This window comes from Trichechus manatus, unplaced genomic scaffold (genome assembly GCF_000243295.1).
Source record: "Trichechus manatus latirostris isolate Lorelei unplaced genomic scaffold, TriManLat1.0 scaffold00039, whole genome shotgun sequence".
Classification (NCBI taxonomy): Eukaryota; Metazoa; Chordata; class Mammalia; order Sirenia; family Trichechidae; genus Trichechus; species Trichechus manatus.
Genome location: NW_004443975.1, coordinates 19,377,357 through 19,391,719, shown reverse-complemented (window position 1 = coordinate 19,391,719; position 14,363 = coordinate 19,377,357). Strand labels below are relative to the sequence as shown.

Below are 14,363 nucleotides of genomic sequence, written 5' to 3'. Positions count from 1 at the left end.
AACTGCTGACCTTTTGGTTAGCAGCCAGACCACTTAACCACTACACCACCAGGGTTTCCTGTACAATCTTGGGGAGGTGTAAATACATATACATATTATGTGAGTATAGATACGATCATACACTTACTGGAAAATATATTTCCACTCCAAGTATAATGGTTATGAACTAATTTCATTAGGAATGATAGTGCTTAGAGATCAAACTGTTTCATTCCTACTTTGAAATAACATCTAATTAACTTACCTCTCGTGAAACTCATGGGGAAGTAAAAAATGAAGAGATAGCTAACGGCCATCATGTGCCCATGAAAACTTTGGCTCATACCAAAATAGTCAAAGATAAGGACCAGTGGTAAAGTATTTAGCCTACATTTTGACATTAGAATTGCCACATCACATCCTTTCTGAAATCAAGGAGGGATATATGTAGGAAATAAATGAATACGAGAAAAGAAAAAGGTGGTAATCTGTAGGACTTAAAATTAAAACCTGTAAGAGCAAACCTGAAGTCTTGATGCTGACCTAAATTTATTATCAGAGGCTAATAAAGGTAAGTGAATGCAGTCATCTTTTGACTGTGCATTTTAAGACAAGGGAGCAGTGAAGAAAAACACAGGGCAAAGTTGCCCTGTTTATTTACCATCCCAATTATCATTTGAGGAGCCCTGGTGCCACACTGCTTAAGAGCTCGGCTACTAACCAAAAGGTGAGCAATTGGAATCAACCAGCTGCTCCTTGGAAATCCAGTGGGGCCGTTGTACTCTGTCCTATAGGGTCACTACGAGTTGGAATCGACTCGACAGTAATGGGTTTGGTTTTCAGTGTTTTGGTGCCACAGTGGTTAAGTGCCCAGGCAATCTCCTTCCGTGAAGATTAACAGCCTTAGAAACCCCACGGGGCAATTCTACTCTGTCCTACGGGTCAGGTCGCTATAAGTCAGTATTCACTCAAGGGCGGTGGGTTTGGTTTTTTTGGTTTAATTATCACTTCAAATTCATTTGCACATACCCAGAGGTAGAAGATACGCAGTCTCATCCTGACACACCGTGGCACATCCACCCTGTAGGTAAGCCACACAAGCAAAACTCAAGAACTGCGTGAGTGGGTCTTCTTGTTTTAATACGTACTCTTTGGAGCCCTGGTGGCACAGCGGTTAAGAGCTCAGCTGCTAACCAAAAGGTCAGCAATTCAAATCCACCAGCTGTTCCTTGGAAATCCTATGGGGCAGTTCTACCCTTTCCTATAGGGTCGCTGTGAGTTGGAATCGACTTGATGGCAATGGGTTTGGTTTTGGTTTTTCTCTTATGTGCCCTAAGAAAGAAGGATATTTTCCAGGCAGTCTGTTTAGCAACGAAATAACTCCAAAATTTGGCCCCACTTAGCTGGCAGTAAGCTCTCTGCTAATTCTCAGGCATAAATAAATAGCACTGACAATGACATTAAAGATGGAAACAATAAAAAGATTGAGGAAGGGCAGAGAAAAGGTGGCAGTGATAGCCCATCTCCGTTTGCAAAAAAAAAAAAAGGTATTAAAATACCAACAATACAAAAGAGATTTGAACAATTACTTCTCCAAAGGGAGAGATAAAACGCTCTCAGACTTCAGAAGATGAGTGTCCTAAAGGTTTCATTGATTTGTTGATAAGTTTGCTGGTGAATGATTAGTCGATTACTCAGAAAGGTTTGAATTAGTTACTAGAGCTCTGCCTCCCATGAATAAAATGCAGGGAGTATTCTCTCTCCCACCCTCTGTGACAGATGATATCTGTTTTCTCCTGTGAGTTTGAATTTAAGAGCCACTGAAGCTCAGCAACAGTATATTCTGGCTCAAATGAGCTGAAAATTGCATTCAATTTGAATTTCAAAAATGGAGGTGAGGAAGGGGGGGGAACCCTCAGCACCCATCAAGACTACACTTTGCAACTACTTCTGGCTGCTTAGTTGCACTCTGCGGGGCTGGGGACCTGAAAGCCGCGACGTGCTGCAGGGAAAGAGCATCGCTGGATTCCTGCCAAGTCTCCGTTTAAAAATAAACTTTTAATAGTCAGGATCAAAGCAAACCTCGCTTTTACACACATGCAGAATGCAGAACGCGACCCACCAAAGACGTAGATTTCTCTTTTGCAAACTCAAATTGGCCTGTTTTTTTTTTTTTTTTTTTTCCTTCTTACACACTTTGGAAGTGATAAAGGTGAAAGTGTTTTCCCTGGGAAACTCTAGAAGAGCAAATTCTTTCCTAAATTAAAAATAATTCCTATTCAGCTCACTTAAGCCACTCATTCCTGGTTGCTTGTTTTCTTCCCCTTCACTTGCCTCATATTACAAAGCAGATGTGTTCTTCAAAAGTTGATGGAGTGGACATTGATTTTTCAAATCAAATCATATTTTAAATGCTCTAAGAGAGCTGGTTATTTAAAGGAATCTTATGATAAATTATTTTATGAAGCCAAGCTATTTTTAGAGTGCAAATAATCGTTCCTTGGTGCAATGGCATAGTAAGCATGAATTTGGAAGCATATCCAAGATTTTTTCTATATAAACTTTTACTTATTTTGTTGTTGTTGTTGAGAATATACACAGCAAAACATACACCAATTCAGTAGTTTCTACATGCACCATTTACTGACATTGGTTACATTCTTTGAGTCATGTAAACAATGTCACCCCCCTTTTCTGAGTTGTTCCCACCCCATAAGGTTCCTATTTAATCTTTCAAGTTGCTGCTGTCAATTCGATCCCGTATAGATGGTTCTTAAAAGAGCATAATGCACAAGGCAGATATTTTTCACTAGTTAAGCTGAACTACTGTTTGGATTTAAGAAGACTTCAGGGAATATTTTTGGTTTAAGGTTTAAAGATTATCTCACAGCAATAATTTTAGGGGTTCATCCAACATTCATCGTTCCAGAAAGTCTGGAATCCATGAGAATTTGAAATTCTGTTCTGCATTTCCCCCTTTTGATCAGGATTCTTCTATGGAATCTTTGATCAAAATGTTTAGTAATGGTAGCCAGGCACCATCCAGTTCTGCTGGTCTCATGGCAAAGGAGGCAGTTGCTGATAAAGGTAATTACCCACACATTTCATATTCTCCTCCTATTCCTGACTCTGATTCTTCCTCTGTTGTTCCAGGTGGATAGAGACCAATTGTTGTGCCTTGGACGGCCACTTGCAAGCTTTTAAGACCCCAGGCACTACGCATCAAACTGGGCGGTAGCATAGAGGCACTAAACATGTTATTAGGCCAATTCAGTGGGATGTCCCATGAAACCATGACCCTAAACCTCCAAACCAAACCCATGAGGTTTTTGGTTGTACATATGTAGCCTCAGCAGTTACTCTTTTTTTTTTTTTTTCTGTTGTTGTTGTAAATATATCTATCACGCGCTTTTGCCAATTTAACTTTTCACAGGTGTACAACTTACTGACAGAAATTACAATAATCAGCTGTGCAACCCTACCCTTAATCAACGAGATATTTCCATCGTCATTAACCCCCTTTCCTCCAAGTTTTCTTAAAGTAAGGTACACATGCAGTCTGTAAGGAGCACATATTCAAGGACGGCCAATAATAAAAAACCAAACTAATGCTACATGGAACAGCGGATGAAATCCCAGAATCACAGAACTGAATGATTTTTGGCCAGAGCTCCCTTTTATGAGAGTATGAGCCAAAGCAGCAGTGGGAACATCAGATTCGTTTCAATCCATTTCAAGCATGGAAACATCTTCTCCCACTTCCTAAATTATCCTCCACTGGCAAATTAAGCAACTTGGGCTCTATGAAAGAGGTCATTCAACTTCTCAAGCACCATTTTCCACACTGAAGCAGGCATCTGCTGAATACCGTTCAGGAAAACTGACTTACTCCAGAGGGATCAATACCAAACAGGATTGAGCAGGCATTATTGCAGTGAGTGCGCGCAGATTTCGCGAGCACCCACACCGATAACGGAGGAGCTAACCATTTAGGGCAGTGGTTCTTCACCCTTTTGCAGTTATGAACGCATCTGAGAGGCTGATGGATGCTCAGACCCTCTTCACTGGCAGAAGCCCTCCATGCTATGACCCACATATGATAGTCATTACAAGGGGCTTCATGGACCCAAGTGAAGGTCTAGCAGACCAACTGACTATAGTTCATGGTAACCTGCAAAAGTAGGTGTTATATGATTGCACTTTAGAAATGGAGTGAAGGACGTTCAGCATCTAGAAATTCTTGAAAAGTACTGGGTATGCAATTGGTAACTACCTAATGGCGGAGCAAGAGCTTTTAATAAGTTTCTAGAAGGTAGAATTTGAAAGAGAGGACTTCTCATTTTAAGTAATGGAGAAGATGTGAAGAAAAATAATCTTTTACTTCTCTACGCATTACCATAGGGACAGGAATTAGGAAATTAATCAATTGTCTGACTCCGACAACAGGGCTTACTGGTCAATATAGGAAATCAATAGAAGCAAGGGCAAAACCCTACAAAAGAAACCACATGATCACTGCAGTGTATACTCAGGAAGAATATCCCATACAATCAAACATTTTAAAAGCATAAAAAAAATGATTTTTTTTTCATTTTAAAAGAGAGAAGGTGGGAATAATGGGAACCTTTTCACTGACTTTGTTAACGTAATACTTGCCAGGACCACAGTGACACTCAAAGATGTCACAAGGGCACTTACCCCTGTAATAAGTATCGCATGGCACTGTGTTATGTAGATTTTAAAAGAACATTAATATCTCCTAATCTTCTAGGGGACAGCTTACCTTTCAAACTGCAACAATGTTAGCGTAGGATTTGTTTCCTTACATCTTCATATTTTAATATTGTTTCATTGATGAACCAGTAAATTGCCAGCTCTGTTCATTTATGTGACGGAAGCAAGGATCCAACCCAAAAAAAGAAAAAAAAAAAGTGAGGTCAATTTTCTTGGCCGCTGTATTTAATAAAATCTGCCAGGCAATACAGTTAAGTACACCTTAATAGCTATGACTTAATACGCTCTGCCTTTAGCAAGTCTTTGATTTTCCTATATATATACCCAGGGCTGTATTAGCACTCAAAATAAGGTACAATCTTCATTTCTTATTTTAACTTTTCTTCCTCCTCAGCTTTCTCAGATTTATTAATCTTCCGCTCCTCTCTTATTTATAGCAAACACTCTGGTTATCGTTCCAAAACATTTTCCATTATAACGCTCATTTATAACTTTCAGAAAAAAAAAAAAAATTTCCCTCAGAGGAACCAAGGGACTTTCTACTTATTTTACATTATTCTCAAAATATATGCATTTCTCCAAATAAAGGGGCTTTGTTTCTTATTTCTAGGATCCTCAGAGAAAGATAAAAGGAAACAGGTAGACTCGCAAGCTTTCTGATTGGGAAAATCTGAAGCTTCTGTTTTAAACAATTCCGTGGCAGGTTTTAATCAAACATGCTCTTAGAAATGCTGTTTCATGGAGAATGTCTTTCAAAGGAAGCTACTAATTTGAACCCGAGGAAACTGCTGATGTCCGACCAGTTTTGACCTACAAAAACGTCAATTCCACATGATTAAAGTAGTACTTCTCATCTTTTCCCTCATAGAAAGGTACTGTAAACAGCAACAAGGTGATCCCTTAGATCCTGAAGGGGAATTTTGTACTGGATTGCTGCTCAGGGAAAGGCAAAGAGAGGAAATTTGTGACCAGCTGACGATAGAAACGCCCCTAACAGTTTGTTAGGAGCACGCTCTGGTGCCGTTTATTAAGTACGAGATGTGGGAAAACTAAATGGCATGAGGCCATTTTCCATCATACCCCTTAAGGCATGAGTATGGTAACTGTAGACTTTGGGGAGTGAATACTTCAAAGAGATTCCTGTATTGCGATTAGGAGATTCTCAGAGGGGCCTCTAAGCCATCGTCACTAAAGACACCCTTCAAATCAACAGATTTTTTTTTTTCCTTTTCTTTAAAGAGTGAAGTTAAAAGTAAAATGCTTGACAATTAAACAAGCTTGAGGTTTCAATTCCAACTTCCCCTTAACAAGCCAACTCTACAAAAAGCAACTGGAATCACTCTTTGATCATCTCCTTTAACACTGAAGAGAACTATCTGGGTAACAGAAAACAAAGAAAACAATTTGGGTAATAATTTTAAAATAAGTTCTTGCACAGAGTGGGAGCTGAAGAGCAACTAAGTTCACAGTCCAAGAAGGCTTCCAGTATAGAGCAGAATTTAACAGGTCTAGCACATGGGGTCTTCAAGAGTTAGAGTCCATTTGAAGGAAGCTAGAAAAGAATCAAGAAAGGGGGGTGCTTTGCAGATACAAATAGGACATTTCCAGTATATTCATGAGTGAAAAAGAAGACAAGGCAACTCAAATGTGATAATCCAATCCTATCTACTTTCTAGGGCTGTGAACACAGGAGGCCTATTAAAAAGCCATGATTTGCGTAAGTATAAATAAACATTAGGGGAGAACCAATCCAACCGACACTGTAGGGTAAGGAGACTGATGGGGGCTAAGTTAGACTGTTACTTCTTTTTTTCCTTTTCTTTAAGAAAGCACAGGACTCGCCAAGTGAAAAGGAAAGCTCTGAATACACAAAAATCCTCAGGTACTGATTTCATCACCTGGTCGACGTTGCTGCTATCCACTACTGTCAACACTACTGCCATCCACGTAACGCTGCCATCGCCTATGACCATTATGCCTGTGGCGTACAACTTCTAACTATGTAAATTGTCAATTCTACCTCCAAAATCTATGAAAATTCAAAATAATGTTAACATTTCCATGATCGTTTTTGGAAGCAGTTCTCCTTTTGATCTCACGCATACAACTGGTCTCTGCGCAGAGTCATTCAACTTGGGATCATCTTAGTTGTAGTAGCCCATACATACGGGTGGCTGCCCAGGTCAGCAGCAGGCCGTGGGTCCTGCTTTTGGAGACTTTGGAAGGAACAATTATGATCTTTGTCACTAAGGTCCCTGTCACTCATGCATAAGAGCTTTAGGAGTGGTTGCAAGGGGAGAACAGATGAATGCCTAGGGCTTCTGTAATTCCTTGCAGAAGCATTTGAAGTGTTCTGATCCCAAAGGTACATGAGCTAGTTGTCCTCTGGGCAGTCAGGATCTGGCTATTTGGGAGTTCTTTGGGGGAGAGGTGAAGAATGAGTTGGAGCCTAGCTCCTCAGTTGTTCTCCTACCATTCCAGTTTCTGCATATTCTTCTACACCCACCTCATGCTCTGTCCCATTCAGGGTTCATGGGTAGAAGAAGACAATGGGGAGAGTATTTAGAATCAGATTCTGTTACCTCTATGTTCTATTCTTACTACAAAATGCAGTATACATTTCCCCAGATTAGTTCTGTATTAAATGGTGACAACCAACCCAGGTGGAAGATTTCTTTATTCAACATTGTAGATAATTACCAGAGAAGAGAAAACAAGACTGTTGTGAACCTTCAGAAGTTCAGTTACACTATGAGTTCAGAAGACTTTTGTGGGTAACCTAGAAAATGCACTACTATTTATCTCATTTTTTCTTGGCTGCAAATATTCTGAATTCCAAACACCAAATTTTAAAATACACATTGCAACACAACTTGTTTTGCAAACCAGGAACCACCTATACTGAATTAATTACTGAGATTGGACATATGAACTGACTACAAAGGAATTTATTTTGGGATTAAGAACTACCAGGCACAATGCAAATCAAAACTACAATGAGATACCACCACATCCCGGCAATAATGGCACCGATCAAAGAAATAGAAAACACCACATGAAGACGAGGTTTGGGGGGACGGGAATTCTCCTACACTGCTGGTGGGAGTGCAAAATGGTACAACCACTACGGAAAACGGGATGGTGCTTCTTTAAAAAGCTTGAAATAGAAATACCAAATGATCCAGCAATCCCACTCCTAGGTATATATCCTAAAGAAATAAGAGCCGTGACAAGAACAGACATATGCACACCCATGTTCATCACAGCATTATTCACAATAGCAAAAAGATGGAAACAACCTACATGTCCATCAACAGATGAATGGATAAACAAATTGTGGTACATACACACAATGGAGTACTATGCAACAATAAAGAATAATGACAATCTGCGAAACATCTCACAACATCGATAAATCTGGAAGACATTATACTGAGTGAAATAAGTTAATCACAAAAGGACAAATATTGTATGAGACCACTATTATAAATAGTCAAGAAAAGTTTACACACAGGAAATGTTTTTTGATGGTTACCAAGGATGGGAGAGGGAAGGAGGAAAAATCACTGTTTAGAGAGTAGACAAGTGTTAACCTTGTTGAAGGGAAAGGCAGTACACAATATGGGGGAAGTCAGCACAATATGACCAAGGCAAGTGAGAAGTATGCAAGAATAAAAGGCAATGACAGTAAATACAATCCTGCAACAACAGTAATAACAAACAATAATTTATGAGTGGATACATACATATGTATGCTGATAGATATGTATGCTGAATTGGTGTGGGAGGGTCTATGGGAGTACACTCAAATGCATATATAGGTTTGACTGTGGATAGTTCTACATACATATTTGTATGTGCTGCATGTATATTTATATATACGATAGAGCACACAGGGAGCAAAGTCATGGAAACATCCTAGACACAATCAAACACCTCTCAGAACAGAGTTACTGGGCTTGAAGGCTAAGGACAATGGTCTCAGGGGATATCTAGGTCAACTGGCATGACATACTTCATAAAGACAATGTTCTACATCCTACTTTGGTGGGTAGCATGTTGGATCTTAAGAGCTTACAAGAGGCCATCTAGGATACAACTATTGGTCTCTTTCCAACCAGAGCAGAGGACAGTGAAGAAAACCAAAGACTCGAGGAAACAATTAGTCCAAAGCACTAACAGACCACAGGAACCACAGCCTCCAGTAGCCTGAAACCAGAAGAACTAGTTGGTGCCCATCTACCACTACTGACTGCTCTGAGCAGCATCATAATAGAAAGTCCCAGTTAGAGTGGGAAAAAATGTAAAACAAAATTCAAATTCATAAAAAGAGCATATTTACTGGTCCAAGAGAGACTGAAGGAACCCCCAAGACTATGACACTTAGACACCCTTCTAACTTGGAACTGTAGCCATTCCCAAAGATCACCTTTCAACCAAATTGTAAACAAGCCTATAAAATAAACAATACCACCCGTGAGAAAAGTGTTCCTTAGAACAATTAACTATACGGGACCAAAAGGGCAACATCTGCCCCAAAGCAAAGATGAAAAGGCAAGAAGGGGTGAGTGGAAAGGGGGAACTCAGGCGTGGTAGGAGAGAGTACTGACACATCGTGGGGATTGCAACCAATGTCATGGAACAATCTGTGTATAAACTATTGAATGGGAAATTAATTTGATCTATAAACCTTCACCTAAAGCACAAAATAAAGAAAGAAATAAAGAACTACCAGGTACAATTATATGGATTTTGTACCACACAACTGCAAGAGGCACCTTTCACCCAGATGACAATGTGAATGGTATGTCCCTTCTCCCTCAGATGGTTGTACAGTGTGGGGTTGGAGAAGGAAGCATCTGGATTCCCTTCCCTATCCTAGAGAATATTTTTAAAACAAATATAGAAAACTAAATTACTAGTGTTCCTTCACCCACAAAGTCATTGACCTCAAGACAATAGCACCTGTACCGCTCCTCCCACCCCATTCCCCACCAACACCCCACCAACAAACTCTGTTGTTGTGACCACTTCCTTGAAAGATGGGTATTACCTCTCTACCATCAGAGGTAGAAAGATCTGTTCTTCCTGTCCCTAACTGGTACTAAGAATGGTCATTCCAATGAAAAGAGAACCCATTTAGCACGTAATATTCCTGAAACATAGTAGTATTACAGTGGAACCCAACCATTTACAACACAACTGTGGTGAGGGATCCCGAAATCTTAGGAGTACATCTTAATGGAACAAGAGTTACTCGTAAGCTACTTACATACAGATACAAAAGCCTACGCGTCGTATGCTGTCAGAAAATAAATGGGTAGCAGAAGTCAACATTTCAAAGGGGGGAAGCACATAGTTCCTTTGATCCTTCTGAACATAACCTTCTGATACAGTCAGATAATAAAAGATAAACAGAAGAAATTCCTCAACTTTACAGACCCCCTGTCATACGCTGTTTCTGTTTGTCTAAACAGGCTTGATTGTTTGACGATTTTTTTTTTTTTTCAGGATTTCAGTAAAGGCAATTAGACAAAATTATTCAGGGCAGGCACAGGAGATACAGTCAGCTACTGGTTACTGGGAAGATGTGGGGCCAAGATGACCTCAGTTCCCCAGGAAGTTTCTGCCAATAAGAGAGAAAATGTAACAATATAATCAACATGATATCTAAAATTGTCCCTTGAAAGGAAAGCGTGGGCTAGAGATTGTGGCGGATTTGAGCCTGGACAATGATCCACCAAGTTAGATTCGGCTCCCGCAGTGATGGAAGCAATGGAAGGCTTCTTTCCCCCAGCTGAATTGAGCTCAAGCTTAGAATTCCAGATTTAGATCTCTCAATATTTGCCACTTTATAGTTAGTCTTCCCAAATTCAATAATATTGGCTACCATCTGATGCAACTTCTGAAGGAGAAAGCTTTTCTACAAATAAGGACAGGATATTTTAAAAATAAGTGGTTTTTTCAGTAAGTCTGCCAAGGTCCTCAATCCTAAAACTTTGCCAGTCACTTTCTTTCTACTTGAATACTGAAAACGTGGAAAGTCAGGAATGGAAAAGAAAGAGGATAAGTAGGGAAAGAGAAGAAATAAGTAACAGGCTAAGAGAAAGGAAAGATGACAGGAAGGAAGAGGAAGATTAACCAACAGGGCAGATACAGCTTCCTTTCACTCAAACTCAGAGTCACGTAAATGCACCCGTTATGGATTGAATTACGTCCCCCAAAACATGTGTTGTAAATCCTAACCATATATTTGTGGCTATAATCCCATTGGGGAATAGGGTTTTCTTTGTGGTGTTAACGAGGCCTTACCAGTGTAGGGTGCGTTTTAAGCCAGTCACGTTTGAGCTATATAAAAAGAGCAGGTTAGGCACAGAGACAAGCAAGCACAAATGCGGGAAAGATGGATGCCACATGGAGATCTCTGAGGAATGCAGAGAAGAATGCTAAAGAAGCTGAGACAAGGAATTTTCCCTAGAACGGACAGAGAAAGCCTTCCCCTAGAACCAGTGCCCTAAATTTGGACTTCTAGCCTCCTAAACTGTGAGAAAATAAGTTTCTGTTCTTTAAAACCACTCACTTGTGGTATTTTTGTTGCAGCAGCACTAAGAAACTAAGACAGCACCCCAAATCAAATGGAGTACCACTTCCCCTTGGTTTTATCATTCCCTTCCCTGGAGGATGCAAGAAGGCTACAGCTCACGGACATCTTGGAGATGATCCAGTCCAAAGCCCTCATTTTACCAGTGAGCAATCAGAGGTCCTGGAAGGCGAAGCAACTACAGTCATGACTAGAAGCCAGGGTCACCATGGGCCAGTGTAACATTTGACCCTCACAGCTGCCTGAAAGTAGCGATAGCTTTCCCAAGTCTTAGACACCAAAAGTGAGGTAAGATGGCATCTTAGTTATCTAGCGCTGCTATAACAGAAATGCCACAGTGGGTGGCTTTAACAAACAGAAATTTATTTTCTCACAGTTTAGGAGGCTAGAAGTCCTTATTGAGGGTGCTGGCTCTAGGAGAAGACTTTCTGTCTGTGTTGGCTCTGGAGGAATGTCCTTGTCTCTTTGAGCTTCTGCTCCTGGGCGATCTTCATGTGGCTTGGCATCTCTCTTCTCCCATCTCTGCTTCTCTTGCTTGTTTGTCTAATTTGTTTTATATCTCAAAAGAGATAGACTTAAGACACACCCTACACTAATCCTGTCTCATTAACATAACAAAGAAAGCCCATTACCAAATGGGATTATAACTACAGATACAGGGTTTAGGATTTACAACCCATATTTTGGGGGGAATGCAATTCTATCCGTAACAGATGGCCATGTCCTCTCTCTCCGGGGGGAAAACACTGCTCAGTTCACAGTTAGAATCTGGTGCAACACATCTGGAGCTAGACAAAGCCAGCTTCCGGGGTAACGTGACCCGTGGAGGTGGCACACTGCAAATTCACGGGGACAAGCTCTAAGGCCAACTTTGTATAGTCCCAGCAAACCATTTCTGGTAGTGAGTATGACATAACATTTCTGATGATCTATTAAGAGCTTCATTACATCAGTCAGCTTATAATTAACAGCTCACCCTATCTTTAATGAAATATATAGAAGGATATGAAAGAAACGGAAGATACCAAGGTGGTAGGAAATGATATCATCAGCAGCTACTAGTCAAGAAGAGGGCAAAGAAGCAAAAGGTGGAGGGAAAAGTGGTTTTGCTGAAGAAAGGCAAGAGTGAAGAGTGGTGCAGGCGTGGGGGGGAGGAAGGAGGCATTTGCTTAATCGGTATCTATTTTCAGAATTTCCTTCAAGCTGGCTTGGACTGAGAGCCATCAATTATTTAAAAGATGTAACATGATGCTTCCTTTGTTGAGGCAAATCTGCAAGCAGACCCCAAGAGAGAATAAAAAATGAATTACGCAGAATTTGTTAGTGAGCTTGAAGAAAACAAAGATTTAGTTATCAGGACTGACTCTCTTAGAAATGGTTCTATTTTGTCTCCTAAAATCCACAAACCTTTTTTTCCCTCCCTCCTTACCTATTTATTTATTATTTCCTACAGTAGATCACACTAAAAGAGTAAATTATTTCCTAAACTTCTCCTTTCTTCTCAGAATCAGCTTGATGTATTGTCTTCATTTAAATTACAAATACACTAATCTGAAACACTGTTTAGCAAGTAGCATTTTAAATGAAAGACACCAGAAATTGCATCACTCACATTTTAACAATGACTTTAGACTCCGGACCCCATAAAAAATAGCCAGCAGTGTTCTCTGCCTTGGCTGCTATATTTCAGGCAGTGAATGAAATTCAATTAGTGGGCTTTGTACTCAGAACATTATGATTCTGATGGTTGGTCTGAACAAAACTGGTGTGCCAAGCCCTAGTTCTGCTTTTTTGGCAGGCCACGCTTACAGAAAAATTCAACAGAGTAGGTTGGCATGAGCAAAGTTAGTTTCAAAGGAGCTGACTTTTTCACATTCATTAGAAAATATAGGAGGAGGACAGCTGCTTGCTGGAGTTGCTCATTATTTACTAAATGAATGAATGAACTTTTTGAGAAATCTCAGGACCCTCAATGAGTCTGTCATGACCAATTTTAGTAGTTTCCAAAAATCGCAATCAGCTTCAAACAAACCAGTAGCTCACCAGAACCAATAAATCACAGATGGAATGCATCCTTACATTTTGATCTGACTCACCTGTGTTCCAAACAAGTTGGAGGCCAGAATATTAGCGAAGACACAGATGCAATGGTAACCCTCCCAATTAAAACAAAGCGATGAATATCAACTACTAAATCCTGAGTCTTTACAATGAACACCCAGACTACATGATCAGCTCAAGAGGTGCTTATCTTTAACTTTTCTGAAAATGAACTATGCAGAGCAGAAACAACTGGATTGACGTGTACTGAATCATACTTCTTAACCCTTCATCTGGGCCACGATACTTTGGTTTGGGGCAGACAGACTGGATCTCTTCTCTCTAGGGGGAAAACACAGCTTGGCTTACAGTATTAGAATCTGCTGGAACACATCTGGAGCTAGACAAAGCCACAGCCCACCCAGCTTCCAGGGTAACGTGACCGTTGGAGGTAGTACACTGCAAATTCACAGGGACAAGCTCTAAGGCCAACTTTGTATAGTCCCAACAAACCATTTCTGGTAGTGAGTATGACATAACACTTCTGATGATTTATTAAGAGCTCTTCATTACATCAGTCAGGTTATAATTAACAGCTCACCCTATCTTTAATGAAATATGTAGAAGGATATGAAAGAAATGGAAGATACCAAGGTGGCAGGGAAATGATATCATCAGCAGCTACCAAACTATTAGAAATCAAACTGCTCAGTACACGGCCTGAAACTTTGGACAGCAAAAGTGGATAAGCATTAGTGGAAATTTCAGAAGAATATACAACAACTGGTCTGTTAAGCCCTGCTGGCCCAGTCGTTAAGAGCTATGGCTGCTACCCAAAAGGTCGGCAATTCAAATCCACCAACAACTCCTTGGAAACCCTATGGGGCAATTCTACTCTGTCCCATAGGGTCGACTATGAGTCGGAATCAACTCGACGGCAACGGGTTTGGTTTTGGGTTTTTTTGGTCTGTTAATAACAAAATTAATTAGCCAGTTGAGATCTGATCAT

General features: G+C 40.2%; 1 protein-coding gene across 2 annotated transcripts in view; it reads right to left on the bottom strand.

Annotated features, from left to right (window-relative positions):
- ESRRG (estrogen related receptor gamma) overlaps positions 1-14,363 on the bottom strand; it is a 641,420-nt gene that overhangs the window by 472,127 nt on the left and 154,930 nt on the right. Inside the window, exons 1-2 of one of the 2 annotated variants that reach the window (XM_004375934.1) lie at positions 11,689-11,708; positions 4,763-4,855 (exon numbers count right to left, since the gene is read on the bottom strand). The gene's annotated coding sequence lies outside the window, so the exon portion shown is untranslated. Of the gene's footprint in view, positions 1-4,762; positions 4,856-11,688; positions 11,709-14,363 lie in introns of those variants that run through there. The other variant, XM_004375935.2, reaches the window with a different exon arrangement.